The sequence below is a fragment of the Schistocerca gregaria genome, chromosome X (assembly GCF_023897955.1).
Source record: "Schistocerca gregaria isolate iqSchGreg1 chromosome X, iqSchGreg1.2, whole genome shotgun sequence".
Classification (NCBI taxonomy): Eukaryota; Metazoa; Arthropoda; class Insecta; order Orthoptera; family Acrididae; genus Schistocerca; species Schistocerca gregaria.
The window spans coordinates 169,552,609-169,566,513 of record NC_064931.1 but is presented as its reverse complement, the minus strand read 5'-3'; the positions used below and the strand labels follow the sequence as shown (position 1 = coordinate 169,566,513).

The window sequence follows — 13,905 nt, the reverse complement described above, 5'->3', positions numbered from 1 at the left end:
AGGCCTCTGCAGCATATGCTGAGGGCTATCACAGAGCAAATTAATATTGGTACTAAGACTGTAGACCAAGTGAGGTAATGCAGTGGGTAGCACACTGGACTCGTATTCTGGAGGATAACGGTTCAATCCCGCATCTGGCCATCCTGATTTAGGTTTTCGGTGATTTTCCTAAATCGCTCCAGGCAAATGTTGTGGTGGTTCCTTTGAAAGAGCATGGCCAACATCCTTCCCCATTCTTCCCTAATCTGATGAGACCGATAACCTCGCTGTTTGGCCTCCTCCCCCTAACAACCCAACCCTACTAAGACCGTGGATCCCCATGACTGATACAGTTCAGTAGAGTGAGTGCCATTTCCACATTATTCATTTCATTATGAACAATAATTAATGTTTGTGTTAAGATGCTACCATAAACGTAGTGTCTGGATTTTCTGCAGTATTAACTAAAATTATACACGCAATACTTTTTACATTAGCAAAACAGAGATAAAAACGTTCATAGATAACTAGTCAAGTTACTCGGTCAAAGAAAACAGCTGCTATTTCTAGAAGCTTTTGCAGGTATGTCTTCAAATCTGCAGTACATATTTTATGTATGTATATGCAGAATAAAAAGTATATCTTTTCTAGCTAATATAACGATCATCAACAATATTTGTAGATTTTCTTGTACTGTGTTGCTTGCAAGATTCAGGACAAAAATCAAAAAAGTAAGTTTTCATTAAATGACTTTTAGCACCAACTAATTAGGCCAATATTTAAGTTGGAAAAATAATGTTAAAATCATGTATAACATGAGTTTATCAGTTTTGGAAGAGAAAAATTATCGTTCTTTTGGTTTAATAATTTCATGAATCCCATGTTGAAGGTAAATGAAGAAAATATTTTTGTAAAACACAGTATTGTTCTGGTGGCACATCAGTTTTAAAGCAGAATCAAAGTTTCAGTGTATTCAGCAAGTTGTTACTTCATTATCTTTTTTACATACTTTGTTTAAATTTTTTCTTGTATGTCTCTGTCATAGTTTTCACATTAACAATTATATAACGAAATTTGTCTGTAAAACTTGCTCAACTGCAAATATTGTCATGAATGGATGGGGTCACTACATTTCTTGAAACTATACTTACTGAATGGAGGTTTGTTATGTCACTGAGAAGAGGACACCAATTTTATTACTACGACGTGACGCCTAATAACACAACAATCTAAAAAATGAATACCATACACTTCACAAAAACTATGCCTCTTGTAAAAAATAGTTTCTCTCACTGAAAAAGGCACCTCTTACAACAATTCACATTCATTTCCAGTGCTTTTTTCAGTACAGATTCAATATAGTCACGAACGCTCTACATTTGACACACACATTACTATCTCCTGTTCACTAAAACACATATTTGCTCAGTTACTGGCTTCTTAGCAAAAATTCTGAGACACAAAGCACTTCATATGGTAAACTGATACTATACAGCATGAAGTACTAGAAAGTAAATAAAAGGAGCGCAGGTGCGTCACTTAAAGGCAAACAACGAGAACGCTGTAGTTGTTTTCTCAACAGCAGTAACACATTTTATGAACATATTGGAGTCTATTTAGAAAGTTAAGAAATTCTGATTTACAATCTATAGAAAATGTTTATAATCGTTCAAGCAACAAGTGACCAAGGAAAAGTCAGCCACTCGCATTTATACTTCGGGTCCACATTCATAGAGCTGATTTGACAACACAGTTGCCACATAAAATCGTGTAAGAGGCTCACAGACATGTTGAAAATAAATAGTAGTACTATATTAAGGCTGGACTGGTCACAATTAAAAAATCATGTTTGAAAATATAATGACTTTATTGCTCGTAATATGACGTGTTTCGGACTTGGCAGTAGATTAGATTAGATTAGATTAATACTTGTTCCATAGATCATGAATACGACACTTCGTAATGATGTGGAACGTGTCAGGTTAATAAAAGATGTCTGTACAAGAAATTACATTACACTAAATATTGCATGACACTAATGATTAAGTTTTTTTTTTTTTTTTTTTTACTTAGTTTATATCTAAAAATTCAGCCAATGAGTAGAAGGAGTTGTCATCTAGAAATTCTTTTAATTTATTTTTAAATGTTAGTTGGCTATCTGTCAGGCTTTTGATGCTGTTTGGTAGGTGCCCAAAGACTTCTGTGGCAGCATAATTTACCCCTTTCTGTGCCAAAGTCAGATTTAACCCTGCATAGTGAAGATCATCCTTTCTCCTGGTGTTATAGGTATGCACACTGCTATTACTTTTGAATTGGGTTGGATTATTATCAACAAATTTCATAAGGGAATATATATACTGTGAGGTTACTGTGAGGATCCCTAGATCCTTAAATAGATGTCTGCAGGATGACCGTGGGTGGGTTCCAGCAATTATTCTGATTACACGTTTTTGTGCAATGAATACTTTTCTACTCAACGATGAATTACCCCAGAATATGATGCCATACGAAAGCAGTGAATGAAAGTAGGCATAGTAAGCTAATTTACTGAGATTCTTATCACCAAACTTTGCAATAACCCTAATAGCATACGTAGCTGAACTCAGACGTTTCAGCAGACCATCAATGTGTTGCTTCCAGTTTAACCTCTCATCAATGGACACACCTAAAAATTTTGAAAATTCTACCTTAGCTACAGACTTCTGTTCAAATTCTATATTTATTACTGGAGTTGTGCCATTTACTGTACGGAACTGTATATACTGTGTTTTATCAAAATTTAAAGAGAGTCCGTTTGCTGAGAACCACTTAATAATTTTGCGAAAAACATCATTTACAATTACATCACTTAGTTCTTGGTTTTTGGATGTTATTACTATACTTGTATCATCAGCAAAAAGAACTAACTTTGCATCTTCATCAATGTGGAATGGTAAGTCATTAATGTATATCAAGAACAGTAAAGGACGAGGACCGAACACTGTGGGACCCCGTGCTTGATAGCACCCCAGTTTGAGGAATCATCTGTTGTTTTAACATTACACGAACCACTTATTTCAACTTTCTGCATTCTTCCAGTTAAGTATGAATTAAACCATTTGTGCACTGCCCCACTCAAACCATAATGATTTAACTTATCTAAAAGAATTCCATGATTTACACAATCAAAGGCCTTTGATAGATCACAAAAAATACCAATGGGTGATGTCCGGTTATTCAGAGCATTTAATATTTGATCAGTGAAAGCATATATAGCATTTTCTGTTGAAAAGCCTTTCTGAAAACCAAACTGACATTTTGTTAGTACTTTATTTTTACAAATATGGGAGGCTACTTTTGAATACATTACTTTCTCAAAAATTTTTGATAGAGCTGTCAGAAGAGAGATTAGGCGGTAGTTGTTGACATCCGACGTATCCCCCTTTTTATGCAATGGTTTTACAATGGCATATTTCAGTCTATCGGGGAAAACACCCTGCTCCAAAGAGCTATTACATACGTGGCTGAGAATCCTACTTATCTGTGGGGAACAAGCTTTAAGTACTTTGATGGAAATGCCATCAATTCCATAAGAGCTTTTACTTTTCAGTGAGTTTATTATTTTACTGTTTTCAGAGGGAGAGGTTGGTGGAATTACAGTTGTTTCAAACTGCGCAGGTATGGCCTCTTCTATTAATAGCCTTGCCTCTTCTAGTGAAGATCTAGATCCTATTTTCTCCACAACATTTAAAAAACGATTATTCAAAATATTTTCAATTTCTGATTGTTTGTTAGAGCACTTGTCATTCAGTTTTATTGCACTAAAGTCTTCCTGTGCTCTTGGTTGCCCTGTTTCCCTTTCAATAATATTCCAAATTGCTTTAATTTTATTATCAGAGTTACTGATCTCAGACATGATACACATGCTTCTGGACTTTTTAATAACTTTTCTTAGTACCGCACAATAGTTTTTATAATATTGAACAATTTCGGGGTCAGTACTCCCTCTTGCTGTTAGATACAGTTCTCTTTTACGGTTGCAAGATATTCTTATTCCTTTAGTTAGCCAAGGTTTTTTATATGTTTTCTTGGAATTATGTAACTATTTTCTTGGGAAAACAATTTTCAAATACCCTTAAAAATGTATTGTGAAATAAGTTATATTTCAAGTTTGCATCGGGTTCCTTATACACTTCATCCCAGTCTAGCTGCTGTAGGCTTTCCCTAAAGTTTGCAATACTTATATTGTTAATTGAACGCACTGCTTTGAAAGTCTGATTTATTATACTGCATGGAGCTATGTCATGTACTGTAACAAGCTGTGCACTATGATCTGAAAGACCATTCTCAACAGGATAAGCATTTATGTCCTTAAACTTATCTTGGTCTATAAAAAAGTTATCTATCAATGTACTGCTGTTCTTTGTTATCCGAGTAGGAAAATCAATGACGGAGCTCAAATTGAAAGAACTGAGTAATAGTAAAAGGTCATTCTTCCTATTACACTCTTTCAGGGAATCAACATTGAAATCCCCACAAATGATAATTTGCTTCCCCCTGTCTGACAGATAGCACAACAAAGCATCCAAGTTTTCTAGAAATGCTGGAAATTCCCTGAGGGGGACCTATACACTGTTACAATTATGAAAGTGCCATCATTTAGTGTAAGTTCAGTGGCACATGCTTCCATATGTTGCTCTACACAAATTTTTTTAGTTTCTAAATTTTTTGCACTGTGGAAGCTTTTGACATATATGGCAACTCCTCCTCTCATCATATTATCTCCACTTACATGTGCAGCTAATTTGTACCCATTGATGCTAACCTTTGGCATATCAGTGACAATGTGATGCTCAGACAGGCATAGTATATCTATTACATTCTTGGTTTCTATATCTTCTAAACAAATCAGAAGCTCATCTATTTTATTCTTCAATCCCCCAATATTTTGATGAAATATACTAACAGTATTTTTCACTTTACTTTTGTGAGTATCTTTAACTTTTTTAACATCTTTAGTACTTGCCTGGCTGAGTTTCCCACTGGACACTGATCTTACACTAAAAAAGAGTTTCCACCATGAGATGTAGTTCCTCCCCCTTTAAATTTCCTGCTATCAGCCCAGCCAGTTTACCCTTCCCTTTCCTGTTGAGGTGTAGGCCATGTCTAGTATAGTCCCACCTACAGAGTGAATCAACAGGAACCACACCAATGTGTGACCCTGCACCAGATCCAAGTATCCGTTCCAACTCCAAATTAACTCTCCTGACAGAAGAGGTCAAATGAGGTCGGTCGTAGCGCTCCAGAACCGACACAAACCCAACACTGGTATGATTCGATGCCGATGCAATCTTTGCCAGGTCACACTTTATGCTGTACCCCGGATCTCTGTCAATACTGTTGCCCGGCCCACCCACAATAACCACGGTGTCTTCCTTAGTAAAACCTTTACATAGTGAACCTAAATCCTCTGTAACCTGCACAAGTTCAGCACTAGGTTTGAAAAAACTTGTGACCTGGTAATCCAACCCTAATTCATCCTGTAGAAGTTGGCCCACACCCCTTGCATGCGAACTACCTAGCAATAAGACTTTCTTTCTCTTTGCAGACTTCCCTACATTCTTAATCAATTTGCTGCTGAAAGCTTGTTGAGCCCTGTCTACATCTACTTCTGTGAGAGGCTCATCAGTTTCTGACTGAGGCAACAGGTCAAACCTATTTTGTACATTAATAACAAAGCTGTCAGAAGAATTTCTTGGCCTGTTCCTCATGCCTGTTGCCACTTCCCACCCCTGTTTACCCTTCTCCCCCCTTAACCTGCCCAGTTCTCGCCTAGCCTCATCTAACTCAGCCTGAAGGGCAGCAATTTTCCCCTCCTGTTCCACAATCTTCCTATCTCTACTGCATAGCCTACAGAACCACTGATGAGTCTCGCATATTTTCCCAATTCCCACGCCACTACAGTCGCCCCAATGAAAAAAGTTATTACATCCATCACACCAGACCCCGGAGCTAACGATCCTACGGCACGTCAGGCACTTTACACTCATGGTACAAATCGATTTCAGTGACAGAAAGACAATTAAGTTACCGGAAAACAATGAAAATACGTGTACGAAAAATTAGGCCTACTCGCGACTATGTAAACAGTGGTTCAGAAGTTTTTTACTGGAAATTACTTAAGAGATGACGATACTCTACAGATATAAAGGGGCAGCAAACGTATTTAGCACACTAAACTATCAGTAAATGCACTTAAGATTGCGGTATGAAGTTTAATCTGAAAACTCAAAAGTTCGGTCTGTTTAGATATCTGTGATAAAGTACGAAAGATACATGGAAATTACAAAACTGAATCAGAACAGTGAACTACAAGAACAAAGCTCAGTTGTTCACACAAGGTGCTTCAGGGCAAAACATGCCTAGCATCATGATGCTGCACGTAGATATAAAGCTTACAAGATGTGTACATAACAATCGTTAGCAGACTAGTGGAAAAATCTTTAACATGAAACAGGTGAACAGTCATGCCAGATGTCAGCATAGCAGTGATGCTGGCGCCATACCTCTTCGTAATTCACAACAGAGTCCAAAAAATTTAATCATAAAAATACAGTGGTCAAATAAACATGATAAAATTACAACAGGAAGCAAGAAAGCAAAAGATTTTTTTAGTTTATAACGAGGACAAAAGAAAAAACTGATTGGCTACCGTCAGGTGGCAAAGTAGTAGCAAATATGATGACGTACTTCGTCAAGATTGATAGTGAATTTTATCTATGAGAAGTACTAGATATGAGTATGTAGGCAACAAAATAATTAGTTACAATCTTTAAAATGTAAAATAAAAACCAATAAACGAAGACGTTCTGGCTGTTATCAGGTAGCAGAATAGTAGCAACATTGACGCTGTACATCGTTGTACCTGAAAATAGCTATATTAAAAGCTAAACAAAAAATAATACATTATCACAATGCAAATAAGAAACGAATGAACAGAGTCATATTGACTGACGTCAGCTTGTAATAAAAACTAACAGATGAAAGAAGCACAAGAGCTATGGCGAGCGTCTTTACACAAGTTGTAAATGCATAGAAATAGAACAAAGTAAACAAATATACCGTGATACAAAGAGGCGAACCTTTGTAAGGAACATAAGGTAGCCATCTGTTACTGGAAGTATAAAAAGTGAAGGCGTATGAAAATGAGAATAAGATACAATTTCTAAGAAAAAAGAACCAGTGCATCAAATGCAGAATATTATCTATCTGTCAATGGTTTTAATCATATAACGAGGAAATACTGTTGTATAGGAGGAGCTATCACGTCATGCTGCATATCGTGGATCTACTTTTGATTGTTAATCTTCAATTTATAACTAAAGCACTTACTCTACACATACGGAGAAAATATTGTACTACTCCACTGGGGTTACTATGACGTGCTCAAAAAAACAAAGACAAACCTTTACTACTCACCAAACCATCAACACGAGGTCTGTAAGCATTACGAACCATGCTCTGTGTCCATCTTTTACATCATCATGCCATGAAGCAATACTGAAAGAAAAGAAAATTTCATTCATGTACAACTTAATTTGTCTCTCTACGTGATATCTCAGTAGGCACATAGGGCACACGTTGTCGACATCATGATCGCCTTACTCCCAAAACTGCCATCCGATCTAGCCACCATAACTAGCCTTCTAGATGGGTAAGAAGAAACGTCGTCTTTAACAATTCATTTTTTTTTTCAGTGCGCTATTCAAGTGTAGAATGTGGATGTGTGAAGAAAGTTACCATTAGTGCACAATACAAAGAAAAAAAAAACTGGGGCTCTGTGCTGGCTATGAATGTTGTAAATCGGCCATGTGGTAAATTAATATTGGAATACTGAAGTAATTCACATCCTGCATCCATGTATGTGTTAGTAGCAAATCTCAAAACATGCCTGTAATTTTACATAGAGAGACTGCATAGCACCAAGGTGTGTGAGGTGCTGCGTCCCATGACTCTCTCAACCTGACACACACACACACACACACACACACACACACACACACACACACAGACAGAGAGAGAAACATCACTAGGCCTGATGATGCATGTCAGATACCACACATAACTAGCATACGTCTTGACGCAGTGCATTATCGTCACAATTTAGTGAAATAATACACTGAGACTGAGGGAGGTGGCGCAGTGGTTTGCACACTGGACTCTCATACGGGAGGACAACAGTTCAAGCCCACATCCGGCCATCCTGATTTCGGTTTCTCGTGATTTCCCTAAATCCCTTCAAGCAAATTCCAAGATGGTTCCTTTGAAAGGGTACGGCCAACTTCCTTCCTTATCCTTCCCTAATCCGATGGGACTTACGACCTCGCTGTTCGGTCTCATACCCAAATTCAACCAGCTACAGTGAGATGACAAAAATCATGGGAGAGCATATATAAAAATGGTGGTAGTATAGCGTATGCAAGGTATAAAAAAAAAAATTCATTGGCGGACCTGTCATTAGTACTCAGGTGTTTTATGTGAAAAGGTTTCCAAAGTTATTATGGGCACAAGACGGGAATTAACAGATTTTTTTCATGTGTTTGACTTGTTTACCTACTTTGGACTGCCTCTACAAATATGACTTAATAATGGTCTAAAAACTTTTAGCATTGCACTTGATAATGGCATAAAAGCCGAAATCTGCATAGTACAGAAGATAAATGTAATAATACAGTCAATTGGCTGTTTACTCATTTAAAAAGTATTCCACGACTGTGGCCCAACGCCATCGAAAATTCATCAGCCATTGCCAGACTTTGAATGCGGAATAATAGTTGGAGATAAACTCAGGGGACATTCTATTTCGGAAATCCTTAGGGAATTCATATGCTCAGATGCTTAGTGTCAACAGTGTGCCGAGAGTAGGACATTACAGGCATTACCTCTCACCTCAGGCAACGCAATGACCGACAGTCTTCACTTAACGACCGAGAGCAGTGGCGTGTGCGAATAGTTATCAGTGCTAACAGACTAGCAGCACTGCGTGAAATAACCTCAGAAATCAATGTGGAACGTACGACAAACATGTCGAGATAGGACAGTGCCGCTAAGTTTGGTATTCTTGGGATATGGTAGCAGGCGACCAATGCAAGTGCTTTTGCTAACAGCACAACATCGCCTGTAGTGCCTGTTCTGGGCTCGGGAGCATATCGATTGGACCCTAAATAGCCAAAAAATGGTGGTCTGGTCAAATCAGTCCAGATTTCAGTTGGTAAGAGCAGATGGTACTGTTCGAGTGTGGCGCAGACAGCCCCCCCCCCCCCCCCCAAAAAAAGCCATGGACCCAAGTTGTCAACAAGGCTCTGTGCAAGCTGCTGGTGACTACGTAATGGTGTGGGTTGTGTTTATATACAATCGCTGACTGGAAATGGTTACGTTCGGCTACTTGGAGACCATTTGCAACCATTCATGGTCTTCATGTACCCAAACAACGAAGGAATTTTTATGGACAACAGTGCGTCATGTTGTTTGCGACCGGTATGAAGAATATTTAGGATAATTCGATGGAGGTAATTCAAATGTTTCAAATGGTTCTGAGCACTACGGGACTTAACTTCTGAAGTCATCAGTCCCCTAGAACGTAGAACTACTTAAACCTAACTAACCTAAGGACATCACACACATCCATGCCCGAGGCAGGATTCGAACATGCGACCGTAGCGGTCGTCCGGTTCCAGAATGTAGCGCCTAGAACCGCTCGGCGACTCCGTCCGGCGTTTGGTTACCCATATCGCCCGACGTGGGACATAATCAACAGGTCAGTTCGTACACAAAATGTTGCACCAGTTATGGTCGGCTATAAAGGCAGCATGACTCAATATTTCTGCAGGGGACTTCCAACGACTTGTGGAGTCCATGCCACGTCGAGTTGCTGCACTAAGCCTGGAAAATTGAAGTCCGACACGATATTAGGAGGCATCCCATGACTTTTGTCACCTCAGTTTATAGTGATAGACTTTAAGTCTCAGGACATTTATCAGAGAACTAAATCGATTGAAGATTTCGTAACAAAAACAATTCTTGTCAGTTTTTAAAATCGTTTTCGTGATTTCAGTGCAATCTTGCGGTCATCACCAAGACTCACAGTTTGTTCTAAACAGATATGGCAGAAACGTCCCTTGCCTTGAGTTCTGAAGCTCAAAAATGTGATGTTTCTACAAAAACAGCCCGTGTCAAAATCATATTTGACAAAAACAGCCTTTGTCATTTGACAAGGGCTATTTTTGTATGAAAGCAGGCGACAACGCAACCTCACTGTTCATTGTGGCTCTCGATGTAGTTGTCTGATTATTCCAATGTACTCTTTGGAAAGTGGCGCTTCAGTGTCTGAGATTCTATTATGAATTCTTAAGACTGTGTTCAGTGGCTTAAAATGCCGAAACGTTAAGAAGGAACAAAAATGTAATAAAGAAGAAGAAGAAGCTGATGGGTGAGCAACAAATGAACAACGTTGACAAAAGTATTCCCGCGAAACGTGTTGGAGATGTCTGCAAGTAAGCACTGTTTACATTCCTTATTTCCACCTGAGGTATGCAGGTGACGTGACGTCCGCTCCCTTTGGTTGCAGATAAAAAGAACTTTTTCAAATCTCATGTTTAAGCTCAGAGAAATATCTCACAGATTCATCGTTACCATGATCGTTGTCGTTGTAGTCATCGTCGTCGTCGTTGCAAAGTAATTCCGCGAGAATTTTCAGACATTTTGCATTGAGGAAAAGAAACCCTTGAAAGCTGGCTTACGACTAACAAGAGAGGCTAACATGATGTACAAAAATATATTCATAAATAATCCCATTTACTTACATACAAATCAATACATATTTCGCCGCGCGGGATTAGCCGAGCGGTCTGGTACGCTGCAGTCACGGACTGTGCAGCTAGTCCCGGCGGAGGTTCGAGTCCTCCCTCGGGCATGGGTGTGTGTGTTTGTCCTTAGGATAATTTAGGTTAAGTAGTGTGTAAGCTTAGGGACTGATGACCTTAGCAGTTAAGTCCCGTAAGATTTCACACACATTTGAACATTTTTTCCAGCACAGATTTCATTCGACTTTCTGGAATCTGTGCCATGTGGAAGAAAACACTCACTCGCGCCGGGTTACTCGCGATAAATGCATGCAAACACTTGTGTTGGGTCAGTCGCACACAAATGGCAGTTTAACGTCAAACAGTAATACCAGAAACTACTCCGATTACACTATTTTAGACATGTAGACAATTAAAGAAAAGAAATTGTTTTGTTCAGAAGCTATTTTAGAGGTAAAAATCTCGCACACAAACGGTTCAGGCGTAGTCCACGAGCTCTCTAGTTGTCCGCCCCCTTCTGTAAGTACCAGGAGTGAAACTATGAAAAAGGAAATATGTTTTACAACCCCTACCAGAGGACCTAACAAGTTTTAACGCCCCTGTGGAGCTGACACCCGATTCGGGGCGCACCTCTCGCACCCCCATTGCTACACCCCTGCTTGTGTGGGCAGTGCATTTGGTACGGAGAAAGCGGGAGCAGCGATAATGATCTAAGCGGCGACTCACTCGTGTTCGATAATATCGTCGATAGTTTGAACTCCTTCGATGTTAATAAACTTTTTGGAGCTAGTCTCGCATGTGACTTCGTAAAAGTCACAAGTTGTGCTAAGAAATGAATAGCGACGGTGAAATTTGAGAATTTGTGATAAGTTCCTATGGGACCGAACTGCTGAGGTCATCAGTCGCTAGGTTTACACACTACTTAATCTGACTTACGCTAAGGACAACACACACACCCGTGTCCGAGGGAGGACTCGGACCTCTGACGGGGAGAGCCGCACGAACCGTGGCAAGGCGCCTAACACCGCGCGGCTACTACCTGCTGCTACGCGCCGGTGAACAGTAATGCTACACTACTGGCGATTAAAATTGCGACACCACGAAGATGATATGTTACAGACGCGAAATTTAACCGACAGGAAGAAGATGCTGTTATATGCAAATGATTAGCTTTTCACTGCATTCACACAAGGTTAGCACCGGTGGCGACACCTACAACGTGCTGAAATGAGGAAAGTTTCCAACCGATTTCTCATACACAAACAGCAGTTGACCGGCGTTGCCTGGTGAAACGTTGTTGTAGTGCCTCGTGTAAGGAGGAGAAATGCGTACCATCACGTTTCTGACTTTGATAAAGGTCGGATTGTAGCCTATCACGATTGCGGTCTATCGTATCGCGACATTGCTGCTGGCGTTGGTCGAGATCCAATGACTGTTAGCAGAATATGGAACGGCGTGCTGGATCCCAACGGCCTCGTATCACTAGCAGTCGAGATGACAGGCATCTTATCCGCATGGCTGTAACGGATCGTGCAGCCACGTCTCGAATCCCTGAGTCAACAGATGGGAATGTTTACAAGACAACAACCATCTGCACGAACAGTTCGACGACGTTTGAAGCAGCATGGACGATGAGCTCGGAGACCATGGCTGCGGTTACCCTTGACGCTGCATCATAGACAGGAGCGCCTGTGATGGTGTACTCAACGACGAACCTGGGTGCACGAATGGCAAAACGTCATTATTTCGGACGAATCCATGTTTTGTTTACATCATCATGATGGTTGCATCCGTGTTTGGCGACATCGCGGTGAACGCACATTGGAAGCGTCTATTCGTCATGGCAATACTGGCATATCACCCGGCGTGATGGTATGGGGTGCCATTGGTTACACGTCTCTGTCACTTCTTGTTCGCATTGACGGCACTTTGAACAGTGGACGTTGCATTTCAGATGTGTGACGACCCGCGGCTCTACCCTTCATTCGATCTCTGCGAAACCCTACATTTCAGCAAGATAATGCACGACCGCATGTTGCAGGTCCTGTACGGGCCTTTTAGTATACAGAAAATGTTCAAATGCTGCCCTGGCCAGCACATTATCCAGATCTCTCACCAATTGAAAACGTCTGGTCAATGGTGGCCGAGCAACTGGCTCGTCACAATACGCCAGTCACTACTCTTGACGAACTGTGGTATCGTGTTGAAGCTGCATGGGCAGCTGTACCTGTACACACCATCCAAGCTCTGTTTGACCCAATGCCCAGGCGTATCAAGGCCGTTATTAGGGCCAGATATGGTTGTTCTAGGTTCTGATTTCTCAGGATCTATGCACCCAAATTGCGTGAAAATGTAATCACACGTCAGTTCTAGTATAATATATTTGTCCAATGAATACCCGTTGGCCATCTGCATTTCTTCTTTGTGTAGCAATTTTAATGGCCAGTAGTGTAGTTTGATGACAGAAATGAGGCTACGCAATTTTGTTGCAAAGTAGATGAATTAATGGTGCAACTTTATTAAATGAGTTTAATAGTCAGTGGGACTGACAATTAGTGTTTAATCATGCACCAGCTTTCATTAGACTGATACTTCTTGTGTTTGGAAGATAGCTCAGATAGATGTTGAATAGAATAAATTCTAATTAAAGCTCAAATCGATCCAAGTGTCGCCTAATTTATTTAGATTGGTGCATATATTTGCTGAACGTTCTATTGTTTTCAGCTGGTTGCTGATATTTTAGGAGCAGAATATTACGGATGTGCGTGGATACCCATGGGCACCGCAAAACAATTCTTCGCAGTCATGTGTTTCTTCGTACTATGGGAAAGTGATAACTTAGGAAGCAGTAGGTGTTCAGTGTTTATGACCCTCTCAACCTCGTTTGTGAAGTCACAGGGGTAATACTAAAAAGTCATAGGATATGACAAGGTCACGTAAAATCAGTATTACGGCAAGCAAATGGAATATTAGATTTGTTGGAAGAGATTTATGAAAATGCAATGCATCCGTAGAGGAAATGGCATACGAGTTGCTCGTGTGGTCAGTTCTAGAATATTGTTCATTATCAAGCAACCATGACAAC

General features: G+C 40.0%; 1 protein-coding gene across 7 annotated transcripts in view; it reads left to right on the top strand.

Moving 5' to 3' along the window:
- Positions 1-13,905, top strand: part of LOC126299039 (lysosomal acid phosphatase-like) — a 612,830-nt gene that overhangs the window by 283,668 nt on the left and 315,257 nt on the right. The gene's annotated exons all lie outside the window — the stretch shown is intronic.